This window comes from Pinus tabuliformis, chromosome 3_1 (assembly GCF_031772625.1).
Source record: "Pinus tabuliformis cultivar Carrire ecotype Pingquan chromosome 3_1, CPIR1, whole genome shotgun sequence".
NCBI lineage: Eukaryota > Viridiplantae > Streptophyta > Pinopsida > Pinales > Pinaceae > Pinus > Pinus tabuliformis.
In genome coordinates, this window is record NC_142301.1 from 891189251 (window position 1) to 891216783 (window position 27533).

Consider the following 27533-nt stretch of genomic DNA (forward strand, 5'->3'; position numbering starts at 1 on the left):
AGGTTGGTACATTGTGTTTATGCAATGGTATTTCTAACTCTGTTAATGCTTTAACTTCCAAAGGAGCAGATGCAACATTATGGCATCATAGGTGCGGGCACATGAGTGAGAAGGGGATGAAGATTCTTCACTTAAGGAATTTGTTGCCGGGTTTGAAGAATGTTGATTTGGACTTCTGTGAGAATTACATTTATGGAAAACATAAGAGAGTCAGATTTATTAGAGTTGGGAAAGAAAAGAAGAGCAAAAAATTAGAGCTTGTGCATATAGATGTATGGGGACCTTCTCAAGTATCATCTCTCAGTGGCTCTCGCTATTATGTTACTTTTATTGATGATGCAACTAGAAAAACTTGGATTTATTGTATTAAGAATAAATCTGATGTATTAGATACTTTCAAGAAATGGAAATCTTTGGTTGAGATTGAGACATGAAAGAAATTGAAGTGTCTCAGATCAGACAATGGAGGTGAATATTGCAGCAAAGAGTTTGATAGGTACTGTTCAGAGCATGGAATTCGTAGAGAGAAGACATTTCCAAGAACACCACAAGAAAATGGTGTGTCAAAAAGAATTAACAGAACAATCATGGAGCGTGCAAGGTACATGAGATTACATGCAGGATTGCCTTTACAATTTTGGGCAGATGTTGTAGATACTGCTGTTTATCTAATAAACAGAGGGCCTTCAAGTTCCTTGGATGGTGGTGTTCCAGAGGAAGCATGGATAGGTAAAAAGGTAAACTACTCTTTTTTAAATCCTTTTGGTTGTGAAGCCTTTGTACATATTAATAAAGAAAATAGAACAAAGCTTGAGGCAAAATCAAAGAAATGTACCTTTATTGGATATGGTGTTAATGATTTTGGTTATCGCTTATATGAATATGAAAATCACAAAATCATTAGGAGCAGAGATGTAATATTCAATGAAAAGGTCTTGTATAAGAATCAGTTGCAGGAAAAGAAAAAGGAAAAAGAAAAGAAAGAATACATAGTCCTTGATGAGATCACTGAAAAAGTAAAGGTTCCTGAAAATAATAATAATCAACAACCACAACAACAACAACCACCACAACAGCAACAGGCACCCCAAACACCTAAAAATGGTGTTAGAATATTACCAGGATAAGTATACCCCCTGAACGATACTCTCCTTCATTATATTATTTATTGTTGACTGAATCTGGTGAACCCGAATGTTATGAAGAAGCAATGCAGGTTGAAAGCAGGATGAAGTGGGAAGCTAGCCATGGAAGAAGAGATGGGCTCCTTAATGCATAACCAGACTTGGGACTTAGTCAGGTTTCCTGCAGGAAAAACTACATTGAAGAATAAATGGGTTTACATGTTGAAGGAAGAAGATGGAGGAAAACAAAGGTACAAAGGTACAAAGCTATACTTGTGGTGAAGGGGTTTGCACAGAAGAAAGGTATTGATTTTGATGAAATATTTTCTCCTGTTGTTAAAATGAATTCAATCAGAACTATTTTAAGTCTAGTAATAGTTGAAGATTTACATCTTGAGCAGTTAGATGTAAAGACAACCTTTCTCCATGGGGATTTGGAGGAAGAGATATATATGCAACAGCCACAAGGATATGAGGTAAAAGGGAAGGAGAAACTAGTGTGCAGGTTGAAGAAGAGCTTGTATGGCTTAAAATAGGCTCTAAGGTAGTGGCATCTAAAATTTGAAAAGTTTATGTCTGAACAAGGTTATACTAGATGTCACTCTGATGATTGTGTTTATCTGAAAAAGAAAAATGATAGAAGCTATATTATATTGTTATTGTATGTAGATGACATGCTTGTTGCAGGGTCTAACATGCAGGAAATAAATGCCCTCAAAAGAAAATTGGCAAATTCATTTGCAATGAAGGATTTGGGAGCTGCAAAACAAATTCTTGGTATGAATATAACTAGAGACAGGAAAAATCACAAATTAACATTGTCTCAAAATGAGTACATACAAAAGGTGTTGAAAAGATTTAATATGCACAATGCAAAACCAGTTAGTACACATTTTGCTAGCCATTTCAAGCTTAGTAAGGAAATGTGCCCAAAGACCCAAGAGGACATGGATTATATGTCTAAAGTTCCATATGCATCAATAGTTGGAAGCTTAATGTATGCAATGGTTTGCACAAGGCCTGAGATTGCACATGCAGTGGGAGTTGTAAGCAGGTAAATGAACAATCCAGGAAAGGAACATTGGATGGCAGTGAAATGGATTCTCAGATATTTGAAAGGTACCACAAATCAAGCATTATGCTTTGGTGGTACAAACATTTCTCTACAGGGATATGTTGATGCAGATATGGTAGGTGACAAAGATAATAGGAGGAGCACTACAGGATATGTATTTACTGTAGGTGGAACAACTGTTAGTTGGGTTTCAAAAATCCAAAGTGTTGTTGCACTTTCAACAACAGAAGTAGAGTATGTTGCTGCTATAGAGGTTGGTAAAGAAATGATTTGGTTACAAAGGTTTATGGGTGAATTGGGTAAGAAGCATGATATGGGCACGTTATACAGTGATAGCCAAAGTGCCATTCATCTTGCAAAGAACTTAGCATTTCATTCCAGGACTAAACACATACAGCTCAAGTACCATTTCATACGATCAGTGTTGGAAGATGGAGAGTTGAAGCTGGAAAAAATACACACTAGCTAGAATCCTGCAGATATGATAACAAAAGTTGTAACCAAGGAGAAACTGAGAATATGCTCAGTTTCAATTGGTCTTCAAGGATGACGATGAAGATGAAAAGCAACCAAGTTCAAAGAGGAGTCATTGTCCAGTAAATGAAGTAGCGGTGGAGTTGCTACAATCATTCTCCAAGTGGGAGAATGTTGGGTGTGGAGCATGATTATTTAGAAGTCTTTGTTTCAGCCGGATGTATACCCCAGGAAATTTGTACACCCCTCCACGCGGGGGGGGGGGGGGGGGGTGCGGGGGGGACTTGTTCCCCTCGCGGGGGTTCGGGGGGCTGATCCCCCCCAACTGGGGAGTCCGAGGGCTAGCGGTCCACCAGTGGGGGTTTTAGGGGCAGTGCCCCCGAAGCTAAAAACAGATGTAAAATTTCCTTGTAAAAGTATAGTAATTTCTAGTCAATCTGGGTCGTTCATTAGGCAGATGATCTGACGGTAGAACTTATGTTTAGTTTAGGTTTTTTTTCCCTAGAAGGCAACCCCTCTCTTTGTATAAGGACATTGTATTAAGGCTGTGATAATAGATGTGTATTCTCCGAGTGAGAAATAGAGAGGCGAGACTGTGAGAGAAAATAGAGGATATTACAGCAGATCTGTTGTAGGTTGTGTCTCTTCATTTTGCTGGATAATAAAAAGGAAGGACTGGCTGTTCGGGGTGGACATAACCCAAACTGGGTGAACCACGTATATCTGTGTCTCTCTGGTTTTATATGTTTTGTGTTTATACTTCTGCTAGATTCTATGTGTTCCATTGCTCTGTAATATATAATTTTCTAACAATAACATGAGGTCTTGATAACATATTGACAACTTTGTTTTGTAAACATTTCTTATGCTTGATGGCCAAATGGAATCACTGCAAGAATCCCATGCATTGGAAATGTAGTGACTACTGTAGCTTGGACTATGATTGAAGATACTACAATAGCTGATGATATGTATGGACGATTACCTCTTTTCCCATCAAATAGTGTTTCCACTTCTTTACACCTTGAAAAAAATCATACATTTTTTGTCATATGTAGGATAGTTTCTTACTGCATTAGCGAAGCTGTTAGAATAATAATTAATTGGTTTCATTTATTGTATTAACACTATTCCCATGGCATAATCACTTGCATCGATTTTAATCTCAAACGATTGTTGTAAATATAGCAATGGTAGAATTGGGGCTATACTAATATTCTCTTTCAAAGTTTAGAAGGATTTTTGCTTTGTACCTTCCCATTAAAAGACTTTCTTAGTACTTTTCAAAGTATTTAAAGCAATGAACTTCCTCTAATACTGAAATCATCCTAGGAAGTTCCTAATTTCTGTTACATTATTAGGCTTAGGCCATTTCATGATGATTTCAAATTTATATGGATTAATTATTAGTTCAACACCCCCTACAATATAACTTAAATAAAATAAATATGTTTTACCAAATTCACATTTTGACATCTTTAGATAAAGTTTCTCCTTTTTTAAAACATCTAATATTTTCTTAACATGCATTACACGATCTTCCCAATTTTGAAAAAATCAGGATATCATCTAAGTATATTATTACATAATCATATATAAATGGCCTAAATACAACATTCATAACTCAAATGAAAATAGCAAGAGAATTACAAAGTCCAAAGGGCATTACTAGCCATTCAAACATACAATGTTTTGTTTTAAAAGCAATTTCCAAATATCACCTTCAAAAATTCTAATTTGATAATAACCACTTCTTAAGTCTAACTTAGTGAAATAGATTTCATTCTTCAATTGATCTAACAAATCATCAATATGAGGAATAGGGTAATGGTTTTTCACCATGAATTTGTTCAATGCCTGGAAATCCACACACATTCTTCACATACCATCTTTCTTTTGTACCGACATAATGGGAAATTTGCATGGAGAAGTACTTGGTCAAATGAATCCTTTCTCGAGCAACTCTTGGACTTGCTTCTTGATTTCTTCATTCTCAATCACTATATACATGCCAATGTTAGAAAGAGGGATTCTTATTGTAATCTGATCTCATGTTGTGTCTCTCTCATGGGAGGTAATCCTCTATATTCTTGAAACACTTCATCATAGCTAGAAACAATTTTAACTAATTCATCTTTATGTTTAGGATCACATCCTTTGAAAGCATTGCATTTATCATTATCCTTAGTTTTACAATAACAAGTACAAAATATTTTCTACCATTTACAAGCCTTTTCATCTATCTTGTGGTAACAAGAGACAAATTGGTCTTCATTTTATGGGCTCTCATAATATATTCAATCCCATATTTTATAAGATAATACTTGTTCTCCTCCTTGTAGGAGACAATTTTTCTGTCATAAAAATATTGACTTCCCAAAAAAATACCACAAATATTAACTGGTACAACATCTAACTCTACCTCATCAGTGAAACTAAATGTAACTGCAAATCTAAGTTTGTATTAATTAGACACCTACAACTTAGCATTTTTATATAACCATCCAAAAATGATATGGTTTTAGATGAGGCTTAGTTTCAAGATCAAATATTTTAATAATTTATTCAAAAATAAGATTATCTTACGAACCACTATCAAAGTGTATCAATCTTTGTATGTTTTGAGATGACTCTAATATGGAATAACTCACTTCATTTCCTTTCATCATGCATAGTTTTATATTTCAAAGCATGAGTAGTAGAGCTAGAAAGATCAACAAAAGATATACCTTATATCCCCATGGCCATGATCTTGGTTTCATTACCTGAATCTAATCCAAGATCCTATTGGAATGTCGTTGATCTATAAACTACCATGGATATTCCACTGGATAGTTCGCCACAACAGATCTAATGAAATATATTTGAAAATATAAAATCTAAAATATGAGGGTTAATTTCTCCTTATATTTATATATTAGTTAATTACTACATTATGTTTATGCATGTAATAGATAAAATATGGAAAACAGAGAACATTGAAATAAAAATCACAAACCACAATGAACACAATATATGATCCAAGAAACCCTTTCAAGAGAAAACCTAGTTGGAAGGTGAGGCTGTTCTTCCCTATTTTTATTTGAATGGTAATACATGTACATAGGAGTGAGAACTGTGGCTTGTGTCCTACTATATTACACAAACCCTTCCTATATTTTCTGTCTCTATCCGCTCTTCAACACTCTTCTCATTTACATAATAAAATGGACACCGATAAAATGAGATTCCTTTTCCTCCTAGCAGCCTGGTTATAACACAACTCAATAACCTATTAGTTGTTAAGTTTGACTGCTTCAAATATTAACTAGATTTACATTATTTACTCTTCTATATTCTTCTTCACCATGATCATGTGGTTAATCCTTTATCCATGAATAATGGTGATGCAGGAAAATTCAACTTTTTCTGGAAATTGACCTTCTCTAGATCACACAACAAATCACTTCATCATCAAGCCCTTAATTTGTTCTGCAAAAGTATTTCATATAAAAATCCTACTTCACTTACAATGAATTCTAGAGCATGCACAAATTAGAACTATTATCAATCACATAGATACACCAGACAATTTGTGAACATAATGAAAATTCCTTTCATTAATAAAATCATGTCCATACAATTACAAAACAATTATAGAAGTATTCATTCCTCTCTTGGCCTGATATCACATTCATTTGGCCATTAGCTTTTCCCTTAGGCTTACATTGACTAAATACAACTTTTGAAGAAAAATAGATTTTCCTAGATCCCTAAATCACTCCTTGATTTATTCCCTAAAGCTCTCATGATTTATTCCATAAATCTCTCATATCCATAGCTTTTCTAAAACTATTCTATAATAATTAAATGAAACTAAGAATATTTACAATTAAGGAATTATAATTCCTTTACAATATTGAAACCCCTTTTGGAGTTTTTCTTCAAAAGTCTTGATGGCTTGGAAGCTCTAATGTTCATGCATCAGATTCCCAAGGTAGAAAAAATTCATGACCTCCAGGTCATGTGTCGTTAATGCCTGATTCCTCCTGGATCCCAAATTTTGTACTGTAACTGATCACGTGCTTCTTCATGTTGTTGCTCTATTTTTGTTATCACTGCATTCTTTAACCTTCCAGGTTTCCAAATTTTATGTTGTAGTTGTCCACTCTCATTGCTAATTCACTCTTGTATAGTCATTTGTCTCCTACAATTGTCTGCTCTTTGTATATTAGTGTGAAATTTCTTATACACTTTCATCATTAGTATTCTCATCTTGTCAATTTCCATGTCCAAATTTTCCTCTCACTGGTACATGTTACTATCACCACTCACTTGTAATTGAATATCTAAATTTATTTATTTTTATGACCTCAATGGTCATTTCATTGTTTTCATAACTTCTCTGCTCACACTCTTCATCATCATGCATCTTTCCAAGATGTTTAAGACACTTGAATGTCTTCTCCCTTGCTTATCCACAACTAATAAACTATTGTCTTCTTAAAAATTATCAATCTTGAATTCATCTTTATTACTGTCTTCAAAGAAAATTCCCTGCTTTATATATTCTTGCTGGAAATGAAATAAAATTTCATTTTTATGAGACAAACTTGTCCCACTTCCACCATATTATCTTCTTTTGTCTGCATCAATTTTTATTTCTCATCGTCTCACTTTACATTTATGGTTGTAATCTAGGTTATTTCAACTGTCTTTCCAACAATTTTATTTCCTCAAATTTCATAAGAACTGAATCTAAATGTTGCTTTTGATCATCTACTCGATCCTTATTTTGGCTCTTTTCATAAGCCAACTTGCTCTTACTCACTGCACTAACAGGACCCTACAATTGTGCACCATCAATTGCATTTATCCATTGTGTATAATTTCCACTCTAACTACCTGCATGAAAAAATGTTGTCTTATCTCCTTTCATAACAAAATTGCTTATGTTATTCTCTTATTCCTTTGGAAATCATATCTCCACTTTGTATGACAATTTTAAACGGTTGTACAACTTCATCAACACCCGCAACCATATAAAAATCATTAGTTTTAAAATCATAATAATCCGTGGTCTCATTTGATGACTCAATCATCAATTCCTCATACTGCTCTAAACTTTCGACATAGTTTAGAAGATCCTTTGTAGATCTATTCTCATCATCCTTATCACTATCCTCACCAAGTAATGGTCCTTGCTCATCTTCACAAAAGCACACATTCATCTTGGCTTCCTTGAGTTCTTCACTCCTCCGCTGAACACTCAATCTATGTTTAAGCTTTACCTGCAACCTATTCCACTTCACCTTTTTCCCTATGCTTACATTGAATAAATAAAACTTTTGAAGAAAAATAGATTTTATTGGATCCCTAAATCACTCGCTGATTTATTCCCTAAAGCTTTCATGATTTATTCCATAAATCTCTCATGCTATTCAAGGCAACTTTAATTTTTCCTTATGGAAAAAATATCTCCTACCCATAGCTTTTCTAAAACTATTCTATAATAATTAAATGAAACTAAGAATATTTACAATTAAGGAATTATAATTCCTTTACAACATTGAAATCCCTTTTGGATATTTTCTTCAAAAATCTTGATGGATTGGAAGCTCTAATTCTCCTGCATCAAACGGGGTTTGACATGGCATACTTTCAAATAATGGTGGTTAAAATAGGAAGGTCAACTTCTAGGTCGCATAAATTTTGCATATGGAGTACGCTTGAGGTCGTTTTGTGCCGATGGAAAGGAATTTGAGTGTATAATATTTGTAAGGGGTACACCGTTTAAGTGGGAAAGCTTTGCCCCCCCAAAAAAGAAAATTTTATGGCTCATTTACTTATCGAAGGTTTTAGACCCTAATTCACCAAACTAAGACTCATTGGTAAAAATGGTCACGTGAGATGATTCCTCCAATTTTTACACTTTGAAAGCATCAATATGGATGGCAATAATATAATGATATAATCTGGATCAATAATAATGATATTCTTATCACCCTTCTTGTTTATAAACCTATTTGGTATCAACTCCAGAATAAGCTTCCAACATCTAGCCTCATCATGTTCTTCCTTTTCAATGTAGTTGTACCTTTTTCCTTATCCTTTCCTTTTTCTTTCCTACAACTATTTGAACTAGTTCTCATGGATATCCTTTCCCCTTGACTTAATGTGAGTAGCTTGGACACAAAATTCATCGAGATTAGTTGGGTTAAACATAAGAATAATATGATGTATAGTAACTATGCAACCCATCAATACACTTTAAAAGTTTTTTTTGCATATAAAGAGGAATGTCCAATGTTTATGCCCTCTTCCTAAACCCTTGAGTATAATCTTGCACATTTTGTCCTTTACCTTGTCTTAGATTTTGCCAATCCATTGATGCTTGTTTCATATATCATAATGGATAAAATTTCTTCTTTAAGGTTGATGTGAATTTATACAAATAATATGTCATTTTACCTTTCATATGAAGATATTCTTGAGCCTTACTCCCCCACTATATTAGTGTCGTGCCTCCTAGTTGAAAAGTATCTAGTTGAACCTTGGATCCTTTGTCCACAATTCTTTAAACCCTGTAATAAACTTCAATTGATCTGATTATCTTTCTTTTTTGCATTAATTTCACCATTTTTTTTCTCGAGGAAATATCTTGGCAGATCCACTCGAAGGGATCACATCCCGCCGACTTAATAGTAGAGCCTAACCCCGAGGGTGTTGAGGAGAATTGACCCCGTGACCTCCCATTAGCGAGGTGCTTTAGCGAAGGGAACTTGACCAATTGAGATAACCCTCAAGGCTGCATTAATTTCACAATTATACATCAACAAATCAAATTTTACATCTAATTTTAACAAAGGTTAATTGGAATTTGTCTTTTCTAGTTTCCCTTATTGAAATGGAGATAGAGGTGGAGAATTAGTAGAAGGAGGAGGATAAATTTGAGGGGGGACACCACAAAATTCTTAATCTTTAACTTGGCTTGGGCATTCTCCATTTTTTCTCTATACAACTCTTCCACCACAGATTTCATGTCAAGAAAAAATTTCTGAAATTCCCTATTAGACTTGATGAGACTTTCTTTCCATTCCATTACTTATTTGGTACAATTTTGAGATTAAAATCTTCAAGTGATCATTCTCCATGCTTGAGGTTAGACCTTGTTAGCATTGAAAACCAATGCTTGTAAATGCTTGATAAATCTCACTCTAATACCAACTTGATATAAAATTAAAGCTTAAATTGAATTTTTAAAGATAGCCGTAACGTCCTACATCTTTATTAATTAAATGGAATTAATAAATTTCGATTGTAAATCAAATTCATGGAAACAAAGAATAAACAAAAAAACAAGAAAGACAATTAACAACAATTTGTTAACAAAGTTCAATGCTTATGAGATCACTTTGAATGAGCAATCGATCCATTAGAATGAAGTATAGTACAACAATGTTACCTTATTACTTTAAATATGATCTTCAACCTGCAAAAATTTGTCTTCATAATTATTTTACAAAGACAAGCATTTTTGAATAACTTCTCGTGGCTTCTTCCCACAAATAAAAAATGCTATATGGCCTTTATTCTCCAAAACTACTACAAAATTCACCTTATAAGCAACTATGGGCATAATTATTTACATGAAAGACTTGTGGGACAACAATAAGGCATGGAGTTTTTATGGACAAGGTCATAGGTTCAACTCTTGTTGTTACAATCTTTTTGGGCTATTATTCCAAATATAACATGTGGTTTATTATTTGGTGGAGTATGGTTTAATATCGTTTCCCAAATATTCATGTGGATTTGAACGACCAACCAACTCTACCATGCATCTACATGTAATATTCCACCACCACACAGGAGTTTAGACTAAGTGTCACATAGGTTTTCTAGAAGGTTTTGGTTGGTCCATGTTGTGCCATGTGGCAACATTACATTCGTGGCATATATACTCTTGACTTAGTGCCACATGTCAACTTGTCATTAAGCCATGTGCCATCCTATCACCTTGACACATGTTAGCTTAGAATGTTCCACATATCATCCTTTGAAGTTCCATGTGTCATCCTTGAGTGTGCCATGTGTCAGTCTTGCCCCTTGTTTTTCCTTCAACTTCTGAAGGCCATAACTTTTGCATACGATGTTTGTTTGAGCTCGTTCAAAATGCGTTAGAAATATATCAATGACCTATTTAATATGGAGACATTTTCATCAAAATTATAGATTATAAATTAGGATCTATTATGGGAATCCTCCAGAATCTTATAGTCTATTTTTTTCAAGAGATCACGCATAATAAGCAAAAGAACCATTCGCGACTCGATAATTTTTAAAGATAACTAATTATTCATTTTATAAAATTTTGAGTAATAAAATAGGCTTTGTGCATTTTGAGAAATCAAAGATTATAAATCTTGTAATAACAATGTGGTCACTCTAAAGGTCCTGTTGTTGGTCAATCTGCTTTTTCATCCTATTATAGTGAGATAGATTTGGCTTTCAATCCTTTCTTTTTCTACAACTGTACATCAATAACATTAAATAATAACATGATGTCAAATCCTCATAACACTATAAATCACTAACTATCTTACTAATGGAAGGGGAAAACCCTAAATCCTTCCTTCCAAAACTTTTGATACAAGTGAAGGAAAACATGCTTTACTTAAGACTAAGGGTAAACTGCTGTCTTCACCATTGAATATTGGGAAGAAAGATAAAGGGACAAAAGAAAATGTTTTTCCATTAATATATATGATACAATAAAGGGAGGCTTACTTATTTTATCCTCCCACAGTAGCATGCATTACAAGGATAAAAATGCAAAGGGGTAACCCCTTACCTCCATATTTTGAAAATATATGATGCCATAGTTTGTGATCAAGTAAAGGAGTAAAAAACATTCATATAATAGAACATAAATGGTTGAGCTATGAACTTGTGAGTGGGGTTGCATCAAGAAATATAGGACATGAGTTAAGCCTAACTCCTAACCATTTCTAAACTTCAAGCCTATGACAATAGTTATGAGTTCTAGAAATGTTGAACACACATAACCTTTGTTAAGTGGAAAACATTACAATATCCCATTCATATCTATGTTATACACTTCAACATGTGGTTATTAACTCTCAACAAGCCACTTTATAGTTATAGTGAATAATTACTTTGTTTCAACTCATTCATATATTATTATATAGGTTTATATTTAAAATTACATTTGTTGTGCATATGTTGTTGATGATGTCAACTGCAGTGCCATTGATGTCAAAGTCTAGTAGCATCATAAGATTGTTGATATTATAGTAAAGAAGCATTATGATTGGTACGATGTCAAAACTGCAATTTGGGTAGCATATCTTCAAAATATTTTCTTCTCTAACTTCCTAGTGCAAATGAGAATAAGAGTTGTATGGTTGATTAACACATTCTGAGACCTTTCCAACAATATACTACACTTCTTCTAATTCCATAGGAATCGAGAGAAAATTGAAGAGAAGTCACAACATGGTTCTAGCTAGTCAAAGATTCATCTTATAGCTACATTTGGCCCATTCACAGATGCGTTAAAGCATCCAGACATCGGAGCTCTTTTCGACACATTACATTGGCTTAAAAATTGGATACCCGATACATTCAAATAAGTTGTTTGTATTCGGGCATATGGGCCTCCAGGAGTGCAACAAGGAAAAGCATAATATATATCCAAATTCGGGTGCACTTAGTTGTAATATTTTGCCAGAAATTCATGTTTTTTACGTACCCTGATTACCAATTCGAGCTCCATAAGCTTTATTTTTTATCTTTCATGACCACATGGCTAGATGCTAGGATCACGTCCCTATAATAGTGATTTTCAATTGTATCCGAAAATCTAGTTTTTAATACTAGTCGATGCTGATGCAAGGGGAAACCCACAAACATTTCATTTACCTGTTCATCGTGCTTCGACATATAACACTTCATTAAATAGGATGGGACTACAACCTAAGATCGAGTGGACTTGTGCAATTCACCCATGATTAAACCACCACTGACTTCGAAAAAATGCCAATTGATTCGATTAAAATCAATGGAAGAGAAGAAACTTTTGCACAGTAGCATGCATTGTTAAAAATATGAAGGGGTAAACCCTTATCTCCATATTTTGAAAATATTTTATGAAATAATTGTGATCGGATAAAGGAGGGAAAAACACTTGTATAATACAACATAAATTGCTGAACCATGGATGTGTGAGTAGGGTTTCATCAAGAAATATAGGACATGAGTTAAGCCTAACTCCTAACCATTTCTAAACTTCTAGCCTACAACATTAGTTATGAGTTATAGAAATGTTGAATGCACATAACCTTTGTTAAGTGGAAAACATTACAATATCCCATTCATATCCATGTGATACACTTCATCCTTTGATCATTAACTCTCAATAAGCCACTTTATAGTTGTAGTGAATAATTACTTTGTTTCAACTCATTCATACATTATTATATAAGTTTATATAAAGTTAAATTTGTTGTGCATATGTTTTCATTGATGTCAACTATAGTGCCATTCATGTTAAAGTCTAGTAGCATTAGAAGATTGTTGATATTATAGTCAAGAAGCATTATGAATGGTATGGTGTCAAAACTGCAGTTTGGGTAGCATATCTTTGAAGGAGTTCCTTCTCTAACTTCGTAGTCCAAATGAGAATAAGAGTTATATGGTTGAATAACCCATTATGAGACATTTCCAATGATATATGCCATTTCTCCTAATTCCATAAGAATCAGTAGAAAATCAAAGTTGAAGAGAAGAAGTAACAACATGGTTCCAAATGGGCAAAATTCCATCTTATAGCTAAATTCGAGCCATTTGCGAATGCATTGAGACAACCAAGCATCTAAGATATTTTTGGCACATCACATTGGCTTAACAACTAGTTATTTAATACATTCAGATAAGTTGTTTGCATTTGGGCATCTGGGCCTCTAGGAGTGCAAAAAGGAAAATCTTAATATATATTCGGATTTAGGTCCACTTGGTTGCAATATTTTGCTGGACATTCAGATTCTTTACATACCCAGGTTACCAATTCAAGCTCCATAAGATTTATTTTATATTTTTCATGACCACAAGACTAGATGCCGAGACCACGTCCCTATAATGGTGCTTTTAAATTATATCCAAAAATATAGTTCTTATTACTATTCGATGTTGATGCATGGGAAAACCCCTAGATATTTCATTTACCTATTCATTGTGCTTTGACACCTAACACTTCATGACCCAAGGATAGGACCTAGCTTGAGATAGAGTGGACATGTGTAACTTGCCTAGGTTTAAACCACCACCAAATTTTAGAACATGCCAATTAATTTGATTAAAATCAATGGTAGAGAAGACACTTCCCCCTCCCCTATTTGAACTTTAACTTGGTGGGGGTAGTGCAATTTGTTGTACATGCAATTAAAAATCCACAATCTTTTTGGAGTGTGCTAAGTGATCTGTTCATCAATCAAATCTGGTGATAGAGACATCACTTTTCCTCCCCGCTTATTCAAAATTTAATGGAGGGGGGGGTGTTTCAAAGTTTTTTTTTGATTACTGCTATGCAACATGGTGCTGAAACCTGGCACCATATCATTGCTGCCATATCATCATTATGTCATACCTTCCATATCATTGCTCTTCCACTTGTCATGCCACATCACCTCCACATCACTACCATGTGTCACTTCCTCCAATTTCCACATCATCACTTTGACACTTGGCACAAATTGTATTGCTACTTTGTGTTGCCACCTATCTGGGGTCCACATGCAAGCTTATAACAAGAAATCCAAATCTGGTTACTTCTTTAATCTTTTCACTGTTGAACTCCTAGAGATCTAGTTTTTTGGATGTTAAGCTAATGTGATGTGCAGAAAAGAGATCGAATGGCTCAGATTCAACTATAATATGGACGTTTCACTAGCTAGACCGTGCTGTGACTTCTTCTCTTCAAATTCAATTTTCTCCTAATTCCTATGGAATTAGAAGAAGCACCACATACCATTGGAAAGGTCTCAAAATGGGCTATTTAACATACAAATTATATTCTCATCTAGACCAGGGATTTAAAGAATAAATCCTTTCAAATATATGCTACCCAAACTGAAACTTTGACACCACACAATTCATAATGCTTCTTGGCTATGATATCAATTTTTTTTGCCATGCTACTAGACTTTGACATCAATGAAAATATATGAAAAACAATCTCCCCCTTTGGAATTGATGGAAACACCACCATATATCTGCTAGTCATTGATGATCTTGGGCCAGAATCCCCCTATCTGCTTGTTGAGGCTACTCCCACTATATTATTGCTAAATACTAAGTGTTCACTCCTGATTTTTGCTTATTCTTCCCCTTTGGCATCAATGGCAAAGGAAATATACCCCCCCTACGTTGATGCATACTCTTTCCTTGAACTCCCCTTGTCACCAACATGATTCTTGGTTGAAATTAGAGGACCACTCCCCTTAGTGAAGAGGAGGTTACACCCATCTTTGTCTAAGATATTCAAAACTGTTTTTGAGTAAGGATTTGGTAAATATATATGTAATTTCCTCTTAATAATTGCAACTACTCCCTATTAGTAATTGCAACTTCTCCCTCTGTCTATTATATTTCCTTGTGTATGTTTATTCTACCTCTTTATGAATGCCAATTTTTATTTTTATTTTTGTTTAATTATTTATTTTTTTAAATATATATATATATATATATATATATATTTTTTTTTAATTTTTAATTTTTGTTTTTTTGTTTTTTTTTTTTAAATTTTATTTTATAACTTCTATTTGTAATTTATCCCCCTGAGATGTTAACAACATACCATTACCTCCTTTGATTTCTCAATTCTTCCTTTATTTGCAACTAGGCTTCCCTTGTCAAGGTTGTGTCTATCTATCCATGCATGCAACATTTTGTCTTTTCTAAGTCTATTTTGAGACTACGCCTATGCTTGTGCTTCCTTATAACTTATCTCTTATAACATCAAAGGGAAGCCCCCCTCAAATGGTGCTTCTCTTTATTTTCAATTCTCCTTTTACTTTCCTTTTCAATTAAATTTCAACTATTAATTTATACCAGTTGTTTTGTTTTGAAGCAAATACAAGCCTTCGTTTTATCTTCCTTCATTTTGTGTTTGCCTGCATCTCTTTCTCTTTTGTTTCCTTTATCGAAGCACTTGCAATTTTAGGGGTTGTATTCTTGGCCATTCCTTGTACTGCTACTACCACTGAATTATCATCCTTATGTCTATCTTGCAAACTTTCCATTTCATCATTCTTCTCCTACAACTCATACTGAAAGACTCCTATCTTCTTAATGTGGCTTGAGATGCTGTAGTCTCTCACTTGTCTTTTACTAATGAGAGAGATAAAACTCTTCTCCTTAACCTTCATTAAGGACATATGCATTGTCATAGTTCCTGGTTGCTTTTGCCACTATCTATTTGAATTCCACCTAGAATATTGTGCTTCAAATATTCAATAAACAAGACATATTCAACTTTAGCTCTTTCATTATCAAGGCTAACCATTCCTTTTTTTAATTGTTTTGACTGATGCATTATCTCCAAGAGTGACACTACTACCCTTGACGTCGTTTAGAGAGAGGGATCTACTTTTATCTCCCATCATATGGTGAGAACATCCAATGTCTATATATAATTGACTGCCTTCATTTTGAGCATATAAATCTAGATTGCATTCCTCTTGATGCTCTTCCTTCCTTTTCCATACGATTGGATGTTGACTTCTAAGGGAACATTCTTCATTTCCTTTGTTTTGAGACATGTTTAGACTAATTTTTTAATCCCGTGATTTTTGCACATAGTTGTTGCATATGTAGCATTCAACATAATTCAATAGAGGAGAAAAAGAGTTGCCTTTTCTAATACCACTTTCATATGTACCTTTAGATTTGCTGCTTAAATAACTATTCATTGGAGTTTTAAGAAATTCTTTCCTTCCATAATCTCTTCTTGTATAGTATCTACAATTAACTGCTTTATGACCACAATTATTAAATGAGTAGCAATATCCACAGAAGTAATTTTGGTACCTATATGCATATTTCTTACTAAAAGGAATAAATCTACTGAATCTACTTTTCTTGCTTTCTTTGCCATATGTTGTTGATTCAAAACTATATTAGTACCTTTTAGAATATTTTATAGCTGATATATTCTTCTTTTTCTGATGCCTCAGAATCTCCCTTATCTTTTTTTGAATGACTCAACCTTACTTTCACGAAAGAATATTCATGATTTTGACATCCCTTTAAATTGTTATTGAGTGCATCAACATAGCTAGTAAGTTCCATATATCCATTTTCTGCAAGCTTGACTCTCCCTTGGTGTTCTTTGGGTTATAACCAATACATGTATTCATTAATGGTGAACTTTGATAATTGAGAATGTGATATAATGAATTAGTCCCTTTTATTGGCCTTAAATTGTGTCTTAGATGATTTGATAATTTGTCTAATTCCTTTGTCAAAAAGACAATTTCTTCTTCCAACTTCTCACATTGTCCTTCCTTTTTTTCAACTACTAATTTCCTAGAATCTCCTTTATTCATTTGGTTTTTTCTAGTTCAATTTTCATAAGATTGATTGAATCTGCATCACATCCTTTATCCTTATATTCTTGCAACTACTATTCTAATTGATTAACCTTTTCCCTTAGTTATCTTAACTCATCTAAGGAATTTATGAGTTCACCCTCAAAATCAACTTCCGCTTCAATGTCTTTTTCAACATTTTGATCATTCATGGATATGAATAAGATTTCTCTTCTCTCATCATTACACATGCATTCATCACTTACACAATTTGTGCAAACCTTTCTTTTTGATATATCCTCTTCTTTTATGATCATGAGTTTTGAATATTTCTTTGTCATCACTATCATTTGATTTTGCATAATGACACTTAGATGCATAATGACCTATTCTACCACACTCAAAACACTTGAATAGAATTTTATCTTTGAACTTTCTAGTTCCCCTTTAAAGCTTGCTTACAAATTGGGCTTCCTCTTTGTCTAATTCATGACTAGAGTCTTCATGGATCTTTGGATTGTTTGTTTCTTTAGCTGCTTTAAATAGGACTTCTCTTGATCCGACTTCTCCTTCTATTTTCTCATTTCATATGTAGTGAGATTTCCATGAAGAGTTTCCATATTGATATTTTGAAAGTATGATAATTCCCCAATAGTTGAAAATTTTGGATTAAATCTTTTTTCCAAAGAAAAAAAGCTGAGCTTTTTAAATTATATATAAAAAGACTCTTTTTTACAAATTGTTCAGGAGCCAAGCCAAGGCTCTATAGGACTCCACCCGCTCAACCCAAAGGGAGCAGTTCTGCTGAAAAAGACCATATCCAGTGTGAGACTTCCTCCCGGGAGGATGCATAAAACGTTAACAAAAAACATTGAAACTTTTTATAGCCGGGGCCACCTTCTATGAAGGATAAACAGCCCCATACATAAAAAAAAGAAAGAAAGAAAAGTTGACTGTCTGAGAACGAGAGCAAAATGATATACAAAAAGCTGGAGAGAAACACAGCTGAAAACGGATAATATGTGCCGTAACCAAAGTTTGTGAAAGGAGGAAAATATACAGAAATATTAACAGCATAGATAAACTATATGAGAGTTTTCAAAATTGGGAAATAGACATGTAGCATCAAGACTGAGCATATGGAGGCAGAGCAGATCTGTATGACTGTCCCCTGACAATCTCTTCTATTGCCCAGCTGCCCGGATCCTGTTGTAGACCAGCCTTAGAAAGCTGATCTGCTTCCTCGTTCCTGTCCCTGTAGATATGGCAAATTATAAACTGGTTAAACAATGTCTTCAAATATGTAATTTCATCAACAATAGTTTTCAAAATCTGATTATGACATGATGAGCTGCCATTGACCCAGTTTATAACATTTAGTGAATCTCCAAAGATCTGTATAGCATTTATGTTCCTTTGTTGTAGCCAGCATAGAAGGTATCTTAAAGCCGCTATCTCTGCATAGTTATTTGTGCCTGTACCCAAACCCACGGATGCTTTTAGTGAGTGTTCCGCATTGATGTGAATGCAAAGACCTGCTCCAGCTTTATTGTTTTGGGATGCCCCATCAAAATAACCACACGGAATGCCCTCCTGAATAGTGATATTTCTTTGATTTTTTTTAGACTTTTTAACCTCGGGTGGAGGCAGGGCCAAATAGATGGCTGTAATATTTGTGGCTATAACAGTTGATGGGATGTCTTTGTCTTGAAAGATACTCATGTTCCTTGCAAGCCAGACCCCCCAACAGTAGATAAGAGGCAAGTTCCTCATATTCCCATCTGGATATGAGTGCCACCAATTTCTCCAGGCAATCTCCAAGGGATCATGCCCCCATTGTGCTTTGATTTTGAGGAAATCAATGACCTCCTCCCAAATTCTTTTTGAAAATACACAGGAAGTGAAAAGGTGATTAACAGTCTCCTCATCTGATTTGCATAAGGGACATCGCCCTGGCCCTACCATAAACCTGGTCTGAAGAGTTTCCCATGTTGGGACCTTCTTTTTTAAAATGCACCAATGAAAGAGCCTGGTTTTTGCCGGACATTTTAATTTCCATATATCTTTTGCCCACCAGTCCGGTTCTCCCCAACCTTTCTTCCCCATAAGGAAGGAGTAACCGTCTTTTGGAGTATACTCCCCAGATTTGCTTTGAGCCCACATCAGGCTATCGAGAGCATCCTTTAACCTGACATTGGAGCGATGCAGTTCTTTAATATACCCCTCCCATTCATTCTTCCATCTACCAGTTAGCCCTATTTCTTCAACGGTCTTCCAAGCCTGACCCCATATAGTAGACTGTCCCACTCTTTCCACCTGATTTAGGGAAGTTATACCTTTAGAATCAAGTTGACGAAGAAGCCCTGGGGATAAAGCATATGCTTCATTGCAACCAATCCAGGGATCTCTGCCAATCCTGATCTGCCTCCCATTACCCACTTTCCACGCTAATCCTTGCTCGATCACAGAAAAAGCAGCCACCGTGGCTTTCCAGATTGCTGAAGAATTTGTTACCTTCTTATTTTGACTCCTGATCCACTCTTCCATAGGCATAGGGTCTATATACTTCCTTTTGACCACCCTTGTCCACAGGTTTTCCTTGGTTAATAGCCTCCAACCTGATTTTGCTGCTAGTGACATGCTAAACTCTGGTAGTCTTTTTATCCCCCATCCTCCCCATTCTTTTGGTCTGGCAATTTTATCCCAGGCTACCCAGGGTAATACCGATGAATCCTTGGTTCCAGCCCATAAGAATCTGCAGCAAATTCTTCGAATTTTTTCCATAACACCTTTGGGAATCCAAGTTAAGGCAGCCCAATAAACAGGGATGGCAAGAAGAACAGATTTTAAGAGAGTCAACCTACCAGCTCTAGAGAGCCATCTAAAACTCCAGTGAGAAATTCTAGATTCTATTTTAGCTATAAGCCAATTCCAGTCATCTTTTTTATAAGCAACAGGCTTCAGCCAAAAACCCAGATACTTAAAAGGCACTTCCAGAGGTTGACTAGGAAAAGGAAATAGATCAGTCATTTGGTTCCTTCCCCTTCGATCCATATCTGCCATACAAGCTTGAGATTTCCCAGTATTTATCTGCATTCCAGTAGCTTTTAGAAATAGATCAAATATACATTTAAACTCCTTTAATTCACTGCCATTTCCATTGGTGAAAATCAAGATATCATCAACAAAAAGAAGGTGTGTGATGAAGAGATTAATTGCTACCTCTATACCTTTTACCTTTCCCTCCCTTCTGGCTTTATGAATCAATCTGCTGAGCCCTTCTGCCACCAGGAGAAACAGGAGAGGAGATAAAGGACATCCTTGCCTGAGGCCTCTCTCGCTGTTAAAGAAGGAGGATGCTGCACCATTTATCAGTACTGCAAAGCTAACATTTGTAATGCACCCCATAATCCAGCTGACAAAAGGGTAGCTAAAGCCCACATGAGTTAGAAGCATCCTTAGATATAGCCAATTGATCCTATCATATGCTTTGGAAAGGTCAATTTTTAAAACAGATCCCTTCTTTTTTCCCATTTTTATGCTATGGATGACCTCCTGTGCTACACCAATAGCTTCATGGATCTGTCTTCCATCCAAAAAACCAAATTGTTCCATAGATATATTCCTTGACAGAATTGGAGCAATTCTGATAGCTATAACCTTTGAAATAATCTTATAAATACAGTTACATAAGGAGATCGGTCTAAAATCATCAAAACTTTCCGGCTCATCTTTCTTGGGGATAAGGGCAATAAAAGTAGAGTTAAAAGGTCTATAGACAGCTCCTTTAATTCTAGATTCTTCAACTACTTCAGTTATTTCTGCTCCAATTTGTTCAAAGAAGTGGAGAAAAAGTTCTATAGTCCAGCCATCAGGGCCTGGACTTTTGTCTTTACCCATAGATTTCATAGCTGTTTCAACCTCCTTCATAGAGACCGGGATTAACAGATCTTCAGCTTCATCTTCCTCAACAAAACTAGGAAAACATTGAACAGTTTTGAAGACTTCTGCTATAGTAGCCTCCCCTGGGTCTGCAAAAATACTTTGAAAGTGACTTTTCCCCAGACCAGAGAGCTCGGAAAAGGAGCTGACCTTCCTCCCTTCTTCATCTTTTAGATGCCAGATTGTATTTGAAGATTTCCTTCCTTTTGCAAAATTGTGAAAGAACCTAGTATTCTCATCACCAGATTTAAGCCAAATCGCCCTACTCTTGATTCGCCACTCTTCTTCCCTATCCAAAAGTATTTTGGTTTGTCGCTTTTCCAACTGAAGGATATGTTCCTTTGATGCTTGAGAGGAATATCCATCTGATTCCATACTCTCCAGCTGTCTCAGCTCCTCCCTAATACGGTTCATCTCCTCATTTTGAGTTTGTTTCCTGTCCTTTGCCCATGAAATAGTGGCTTTCTTTAGTCTTTTTAAATTCTCCATGAACAAAAAACATTTATCCTCTCCCTCATTATGTTCAGGATGAATCCAAGATTCATTAAACAGGTTCCCAAAAGAAGGATCTTGAAGCCAGGCAGGATTGAACTTAAAAGGAGCCGGAGGTTTGAGAGGAGGGATAGAGATGTCTAAGAAAATTGGGAAGTGATCAGAATTCCCAATTTCCTCCACCCATTGTCTGACCAATGGGATTTTTAGGGATAAAGACTCTGTTAATAGAAACCGATCAATCCGTTTGGCGATCCTGTCATCTCCTGTCCTTCGGTTCCTCCAAGTAGGCTTCAGCTTAATCGGGGATGGATCGATTAGATTCTTCTCCGTGACCAGATTACAGAAAAAATCAGTAAGGGGATCTTCTCTCGCTGAGGGCCCCCAAGCTTCGGCACGCCCTAAGGAAAAATTTAGATCACCTCCCATGATCATCAATTGAGATTTCATAATAGCTTTGGACATCAGCTCTTCCCAGAAAGGTTCCCGGCCCTGACATGGCCCGTAAATGTTTACTATGGTGATAGGAAAGGAGAAGTCTGGAGAGCAGATCTCCATACCCAACACATTTTTCATACCCCACTGATTAGAGACTTTAATCCGCCCTTCTTTGAAACCAAGTGCAATGCCCCCCGAATGGCCTGTAGCATCCGCAGCAAAGAACACCCACCCGGGTAGCAGGGCTTTAAGCGAAGTTTCAACCTCAGAGGCCTTCCCCAGGGTTTCTTGCAAAAATAAAACATCAGGATTGGATTTAGAAATCCAGTCTTTCAAGGCCAGCTTTTTAGGTTTGCTAGCCAAACCTCTACAGTTCCAGGACGATAAAATCATTTTATAACACCCTCAAGGGGGTGAGCTGCTCTAAGAACCCCCTGGATAGAATGTTGTTTCCCATCTGCAACATCCAGTTTTGCCTTCAGTTTTGCTTTAGACATATGGGATTTTCTTCCTCGTTTGTTTTTTGCATAATTTTGTGCCAAGTTCGGTCCCAACCCACCTAAAAACCCCGGTCCCTCCGGGATCCCTCCCATAGATCTCAAATTATAGGGGCAAGGGGTCCGAGGAACAGATATGGCCAGGGGAGGCCATTGGGATTCACAGTTTATATCCAGGGTCGGTAAGGCTTCAACAATGGATTCAACATTCGGGCACAACTTTGAATGTTTCAATTCATCAACATGAATAAAATCTTGCTCTTGAGACGATGTGGAAGCCAAAATTACATTAACAGAGATATGTTCAGTAGGAATAGAGGGTGAAGAAGGGGACCCTGAGGACATACCCTTTTCCGGTTCGCCGATAAGGGCTTGATTTTCTTTCTCGACGGTCCCTTCTGCAGCTTCCGCACCACTCAGTATATCCTCCGCAGCTACCTCAGAGCAAATGGTATTTGTCTCAGCAACCTCCCGATTTTGGTCACCTTCACCCGCTGGATCCATGGCCTGCTCCTCTGGTTCCAAATTCTGTAAATCCTGTGTCTCCTGCAAATCGTGCTCCATAGGAACCCGGTCCTCTGCTTGCACAGTCTCCATGAAGCTTGAAGTCCTTCGAAAGTGTCTTCTTCTTCGCATTTGTGGACACTCTTTTGCCATGTGCCCATACTCATGGCATCGATGGCACCGAAATGGGAGGAATTCATAATCAAGAATCTGTTCGTATACATAGTCACCAAATTGTAAATTAATCTTCTGCGCCAGACCTCCGCGTAGAGAAAGTTTTACTAGAATACGCGCGGTTGCCCTGATTTTTGTGGTCATAAACGACATATCTGCCTCCAGAAAAACCCCTAACCTATTTCCAATAGATCTGAACACTTTCTCTGTCCATAGGAAGGAAGGCAGGCCCGGCGCTCGCATCCAAACAGGGAATTCATCCGTCCTCTCCTTAATTGCATCAAACAAAGGGGTCCATTTCTTTAGCATAACTGGAATGTTTCCTATATGCCAATTCCGCTGAAGAACCCATTCTGCCGCTTCTCTATCACCAAATCTAAACTTAAACCATCCTTTTGCCAAAACTAGTGCTTCAAATTGTAGAGGCCTATCGATTACAAAGCACTTCTCTCCCCACTCTTGAAGAAATTCAGAGGTGTATTTCTTACCTCTGACCCTGCCTACCAGGGTACCGTCCGCCACAGCTAAGGCTTCTTGCATTGATACCTCCATCCCAAGAACCAAATTTCCAGTAACCGCCTGAGATCCAATGGGTCTTTGGGACTTTCGATTCGCTCCTTTAAACCTAATTTCTCTCTCCGGCGACCTTAAACTTCCTCGCCCTGTATTCCTTTGAGGAGCTGTCTGTGCAATATCCAATAGATGTTCTGTCTCCGGCTGAGACGAACACTGGCCCAGAAACCCTGCTTCGCCTGCCCCCGGAAAGAGGAATTCATTCTCCAGGACATCTGAGGCTGTCAGTCCCCCTACTGTAGTTTCCCCAGCAACAATAGCAGACAACCCTATTTGGTTTTGTGGTTCGCGCGGGAGTGTAACCCTCGTCAGGGAAGGGGAAGCGCCTACCGCCCGAGCAGGATTCGAGCTTGCCGATAACCCTAAAAGGGGAATTTCTTCTAATCCTTTAGAAGCCGAAAACCTATTGCTCTGCGATTTTCCTCTTAGGTCAGTAACAACACCTTCCGCATTTTCTTCTCTCGGCTCCACTGCTGTCACGGCTTGATGAGGGCTTGACTCGGAACCATCGATGTAAGCTCCGTGACCCGAAACGCTTGCTTGAGTTAGAATTTTAAGGTTGCCCACCGGTGAACCCGCCTCCAGATCTTGTAGTTCGAAGGGACCAAAATAATGTTCAACGTTCTGAACAGTAATGTCCTTTCCCCACATAGAGAGAAGGTCTTCAACATCAGGGTCGAGGGCGAGGATTTCGGAGGGATTAACCATGGTTCGAAGTCTTCCGCAAACACCGGCGTTCAATGGAAAAGGTCTTCACGGGAACTAGGAGAGGTTAACGGAACACCAGAAATGGGAGAGAACAGAGAAACGAAAAAACAAAACCAAAGCTTAACCCATAGCTTATTACCTCCACCTGCCAGTTGTTTAAACCATAACAGCAGACCCCCGACGGCAGCTGTGCAGAAAACCTCTGACTGCTTCTGCCTAACCGAGACCTGTTTGGATTAAATCTTAAGGGAAGGGATCTTAATATTTTGTGAAAAAATTCAAATTCCTTAATTGTCTCACTAAGACTTCTAATAGTGTTTAATTTTCCCTCTACATGAAGAAAGAATGCTGCAACATTCTCATCTTCATCCATTTTCATACTTTTGAACTAACTTCTATAAGTTTGCAACTTAGCCTTCTTTACTTTTTCATCTCCTTCATAACTACTTTGAAGCTTGTCCCAAATTTCTTTAGCTGATTTGTAATGCATTACTTTGACAAATTCCATGTCTGTCCACTTAATATGGCATTTTTTTCCATTGCATTATTTGTATATAGTACTTTACCATTTGCATCAATTGGAGGATTTGCAAGCACTTGATAACCATTTTCAACAACCATCCAGACATCAATACCTAGGGACATAACGTAGGTACTCATTCTTATTTTTCAAAAGGCATAATTTGATTCATCAAATAATGGAGCCTTGCTTGAAGAAATCCTCCTATGATTGGCCATGTTCCTTTGTGATATAATTTCCAATGATTAATTGTTCTTGAAGAAATAACTGTTCTGGTACCAATTGTTAGAAATATGATTACACTGAGGGGAGGAGCATGGGTGAACCAGTGTAATGGAATTTCCAACTACACCATGTAAATATTGTGCATTAAAATATAAATTCAACTAAATAAATTTAAGTCGTTATTATATATATATATATATATATATATATATATATATATATATATACACATTGTCATCAAAGAAGAATACTCTAGAGAAAACTCCGAATCACAAGAAATTGGGCAAGACAGAAACAACTCTCAAGACAAGCATGGAGAAAGCCCTGCCCAACAAAAAAAAAGTGCACTCGACAACCCCTCAAGTATCAACAGTTATGAGGATTCGAATATCGTGCAAAATAAATCTTCATTTAACAACAAAGCAGATCTCCTAGACCAAACCTCTTCTCCGACTATCTTCAAAAGGACGAACACAATTGATCGCGAAGCTAAGACACCATTGTCTCAAGAACCAGAAGAGATGAAGGAGATGCAAGATAAAGGAAGTTGGAAGACCGTAGAGAAAAAAAAGAGAGCTACAACACCAATCTCGCCAAGAAAGACGAGGAGCCAGACAATTAAAAATTAAAAATATTATAGGTCCGATAGACCAATTTGGTCTCAGTGGACGGTAACCACTATCATCATCATCATCATCATCATATATATATATATATATATAATAATTAACCTATCATTATTAATTTCTTTTGATAAGATATATTTAAAAAAAAAACTTTTTAAATATTTCTCTTCATTTAAAAAATGATAATCACTTAATTGTAAAGAACACCCAAATATAATAACAAAAAAACTTAAAATGTTACCACAATATATTCATTAAAAATTCAATATATCACTTTAAAAATTGGATTTAAATGAAAAATAACAATTTTTTATAATCACCCAAATTAAATTAAATTAATATTATTACTAATATATTATTATTATTTTATTCATAATTAATTCAAAACATCATAACTTTTAATTACTTATAATATACCTTTTTTTTTTTGTAGGCTAAGATGGTGCTCATTCTATTACTTCGATCCAAAAGAACATTACATCAGTTCATAAAACAGTATATGCCCGCCCTCTAGGGGAAACCGGGTCATAATGCCATCTGTAATTCTTGATAGCAGCCCAAAAAAAATATGTCCATAGTCTGATGGAATTTGCTAAATAAACTATGCAATCCTGAAACTTACTAAAACTATTACAAAAGCTACTGCTTTGTATGATATGCATTCTCCTATCTTTGACAAAAACAAAGCTATATCCACAAAAATTTTTGCAAGTTCTAAACATATCTTGAGTTAATCATGGTCTTTCGCAGGTTGCTGCAGCGCCTCTTCCGCTTGCTCCGGCTGGTCCCGTGTTAGCATTTGCTGGATGGTGTTCAGATTCTCCTCCATTCTCATCATGGCTTCATCCTGTTTCAGCATGGCAACACGCAGGAAACTCAGTTCCAGACGGATGTCCGGGCTTCCTTTAGCCAAATTCACCATTTCCTTCGCCACTTGCAGCAGCGCCTTGGCCAGGATTCCTTTCATCACCCAGTAGAGGTGAAGGGACTGTTTATAAAGGGACATGCGTCCTCTGGTTTGACCCGGGTCATGCAGCAGGAAAGTCCAGTCTTCAACTTCCTCATCAGACTGATCTTGGGTGGCTTCCTCTTCAAGCTTCTGCATTACCTTACGAACCGCCTGGTTGGAAAAGCGAAGGAAAGCCTGTTCGGCTTTGCGCACACGGTCCGTAACAGTCTCTTTCGTCTTCCTGCTCCTTCCCGGTCCCCGCCTGGACGTTTCCCCAGCCTCCTTTCCATGTCCCTTTCGACCACGGGCTCTCTTGCTGGCCCTGTCATCGCCTTTGTCATCAACCATTCCGCGCTTCCTCAACCCATAACGCCGAAACATCATATCATAGCATTGATTATTATAGTATATACCATAAAATTAATTATTATTATCTTAGTATCATAATTAATATATTAATGTTATTATTATAATCATCTTAATAACTGCAATTTATTAATATATCATTATTATATATTAATGTTTTTATTAATAAGTAATTAAAAAGTTACATTTCCTATAATTTATATTACAAATGGATTCTTATGTCATAATGTCATTATTATATTATTAATAAGTGAATAA